Raw genomic sequence first — 4,145 nt, 5'->3', positions numbered from 1 at the left:
TGGGTCAAAATCATAAAAATAATTAATGCAAATAAAAAACATCATTTATCTATATTTAAATACATTCTATCGTACTCTAAGAACCGGTAAACGGGGTACGCTGGTTCGTTTCCAGCTCTGGACACTGGAGGCTTTGGTCATTTTTTCCTTCGTATATGATATTTATTTCAGTTTACATTCTATCGTATTTTTATAAATCTTCATTTTTAGTTTTAAAGTATGTCGACAGATGGCAGTGAATTTACTGGGGTTACAAAATTTACTATGACAGTACCGCTCTAGTATAAGTTACTCTATGATAAGACGCAGCGTAACACGACAACGGAGCAAGAGGTCAAGGTTTAAAGCGAAATTAAAAACACTTATTATACACAAAGTAATATTATAATGAGAAACCAGTTTCAACTCAACAATTTATTACAGTAAATTCTGCCGAAATTTAAAGGGCGGCAGCGTAGTGCAGAATCACTTGAATCCCCATGTACCATTTGATAAAGTAAGGGATACCGAAGGCAATGCCGCGAGCAGGCTGAGGCATGGGCACTACAGCGTATACAAAAGTATGTATCAAGCGGCTGATTGTGTACACGCGGAATAGCAGCGTAGCCCAGGCGGCAACAGGGCTTGTCGTCACGTACAGCGCGCCCAACAGCCAGAACGCCGGGATGTTCTCCAAATCGTTCAAGTGCGCCCGCCGTACGCGCTCAACCTCTGGATCGTTTAAATTCACCTTCCCCTTTAACGCGGCCGCGTCCTCTGGGTTCGCGAACACCTTCCTTGTAATCCTCTTCATACCGGTCAGTGTAGACAGTGCTATTAACTTCAATGCCAATATCGCTGAATACAAAATGTACGATCGCACTGCGGGATCTTGCAAGGAAAGCGCCATTATGATGAACGTGAATTAGAAGGAGTCAATGAACGATACAAACAACGGTGCGCTCAATGCGACGGTCGAACCACTAGTGAATTGCACAATATTATTCAAGCCGGTTTAGCTGTCTATTTCATTTGCAAAGAAGTTTCAGGCCAATTCGAACGTGCACCTGACATCAAAACGATAACTGAATGATGTCAGTTATCTTTCGCGCGTTCATTTCGCTCAGACTTGTCCATAGGTAAATATATTAGCGCGAGCGAGACGCACGCGCGAATGACAATGGCAATGATATTGATAACTAACTGACATATTCAGATATCGTTTTAATGTCAGGTGCACTGTTCGAATTTGCCTGTTAGTTACTGACAGTCAGAATGCAAAGCATCTACGAGTAAGATGAAACGATGTAAGAATGAAAATTATGTACTTACAATTCTTATAAAGCATAAAAATGTGACTAGGTATAACTATGTAAGTACAAATGTACTTACTTGTACTCCTAATTCTTATTCAAAAAGTTACTTATCCACATGTTATCTGAATAGTAAAGGGAGGTAGATATGGCACCAGGCGTTCGATCGTGAGCCATCAAATATAGGTTCCGGAACCTATATTGAGTGTCGTACGGCTAACGCCAATGTGTCAAGATTGTCAAAATCATCTCCTAAATATTGCCTGCATTTTAGTTTTGTCAACTATTAACGTCACGCGTCTGTTATTAATGAAAGGTCATTGATCTGAGCTGGCATGACACTGCATATTATTATTTACCTATTTATTATTTAGTTAGTTAAAATTAAATAGGTATTACATTATTTCATCAAAAGTGGCGTACTGGCCTGTTGCTAACTTCTCTTACTTATCGCCTTTGAGAAGTGCCTTTACATATTTTGCGAGCAATCATTAGCTAAGTAATCATTGTTGGATGCCAAGTAGGCAGTCATTTATTTATAAAATATGCTGCTAAGTGTTAAGTGTAACCACCAGCTTGGCACTGACATAAACGCTATCGAGAATAAAAGCCGGTTTTTATTTGTATGAAAATTCGGTGAATATTCGTTTATTAACCGATTTTTCCATACAACGTAACTTACTTTCTTTGCATCTCGCTCGCACTCGCATATTAGTGCGAGCGAGATGTATATAGAAAGTAAATTATGTAGACGTTAGCGTATATGTCAGCTTTGACACTGTCAGATAAGAAATTCGATAAGTATTTATATTTTATTGTGCGTCTATTTTTCACAGATAATTAATTAGGTAGGTTAGTAATTTATTTAAAAAAATGATAGCCATCGTGTAAGTAAGTTTAATCTGCATTATGTTGGTGTGATAACAGGTTAGGACTTTGGGTAAAATTCGAAATAATATCATACCGTAAAAGGTTAGAGAGGTAGGCAATGTTTTTTTTTAAACCGGCCAAGTGCGAGTCGGACTCGCGTTCCAAGAGTTTCGTACATTACACAATTTTTAACGATGTATTTTTTTGTGTGGAACGTGAGTGAAATGTCTTTAAAAACCCGTAGGGGTCGGATCAAAAACTAAGTAATTAAGTCCAACTCACGCGTGACTGCACATTTCTAATAGGTTTCGGAGATAAAGGGGGGAATGGTAATTATTTGCCTATTTTCTTAAATAACTTCTAAACTGTTTATTTTCGCAATGAGCTCTTTCATTTGATATGTAACACGATATTAACAAGTTTATTTTTTAATTTTGTCATTTACTCCCCAACATTGGGCCCCGTGTTTAAAATTCATTTGTTTACGTTACATTTGTCCGTCTTTGGGTCACAAACTTACATATGTGTACCAAATTTCAACTTAATTGGTCCAGTAGTTTCGGAGAAAATAGGCTGCGACAGAGGGACAGACAGACCGACGCACTATTGATCTTATAAGGGTTCCGTTTTTCCTTTTGAGGTAAGGAGCCCTTAAAAAAAAACATAAACAACGTTACAGTCTTATATTTTCAATTTATCCACACATTTAAAGAGCTGTAGCGTAGTGCAGAATCACTTGGATCCCCATGTACCATTTGATAAGGTAAGGTATAAAGTAAGCGATGGCGCGAGAAGGCTGGGGCAGAGGCACGACAGCGTAGACGAAGGTGTGGATGAAACGGCTGATGGTGTACACGCGAAACAGCAGCGTAGCCCAGGCGGCCACGGGGCCGGTCGTCACGTACAGCGCGCCCAACAGCCAGAACGCAGGGATGTTCTCCAAATCGTTCAGGTGCGCCCGCCGTACGCGCTCAACCTCTGGATCGTTCAGATTCACCTTCCCTTTTCCCGAGGCCGCGTCCTCTGGGTTCGCGAACGCCTTCCTAGAGAACCTCTTCATACCGGTCATCGTAGAAAGCGCTAACAACTTTAACGCCAATATGGCGGAATACACAATGTACGACTGTACTTCGGCATCTTGCAAGGAAAGAGCCATTTTGCTTCGTAAATTGTACACTTTTAACAAAACTGACAGCCGAGCGTTCGGAGTCACGGATGACGCGACACTAGCGTGTTATCTATATATTAGTATTAAGGTACATAGTACATACAAGGCGGCTGGCCGGCCGGCGCCCCGTGTTTATCATATAGTCGTTCGTGCATTTAAACGACACGAAAATTGCTTTGTCACGCTTATTTTTGAATATTACTATCATTGTTTGTTAAATTATTTAGGTACCTACTTAACTTACTTATGATATACAAAAAACCGGCCAAGTGCGAGTCGGACACGCGCACGAAGGTTTCCATACCATTACGCAAAAAACGGCGTTGTATGGGAGCCCCCACTTAAATATTTATTTTATTTCGTTTTTAGTATTTGTTGTTATAGAGGCAACAGAAATACATCATCTGTGAAAATTTTCACTGTAGCTATCACGGTTCGTGAGATACAGCCTGGTGACAGACGGACAGACAGATAGACAGCAGTCTTAATAGTAATAGGGTTCCGTTTTTACGCCTTGGGTACGGAACCCTAAAAACTAGCTATACGTATTCTACTTGAAATAACAGTTTATGAATTTGTTTTGTTATGGATATGATCTAATAAGCTATGATTCATAAACATAAACTGTTACAACTAGAATACGCCTCAGTTACTTTTTAATTATTTGTTAATTTCTATGAACTTGTCAATATGTACGTTTACTTATATGTTACAGTAAAGGAATAAATCCGGATATTATTGTATATATATATACCTACTATCCAACCATTATGTATAATATCTACTCAACTTAGACAAAGTGATAATTTACACAA

The 4,145-nt window shown here is 39.2% G+C and overlaps 1 pseudogene; it reads right to left on the bottom strand.

Annotated features, from left to right (window-relative positions):
- Positions 1 to 419: 419 nt before the first annotated feature.
- On the bottom strand, positions 420 to 3,399 carry LOC134755956 (uncharacterized; annotated as a pseudogene).
- Between the last annotated feature and the right edge of the window lie 746 nt (positions 3,400 to 4,145).

The sequence above is a fragment of the Cydia strobilella genome, chromosome 3 (genome assembly GCF_947568885.1).
Source record: "Cydia strobilella chromosome 3, ilCydStro3.1, whole genome shotgun sequence".
Taxonomy (NCBI): Eukaryota; Metazoa; Arthropoda; class Insecta; order Lepidoptera; family Tortricidae; genus Cydia; species Cydia strobilella.
Note: the sequence above shows the minus strand (reverse complement) of the source record. Positions and strands in the feature narration are given on the sequence as shown.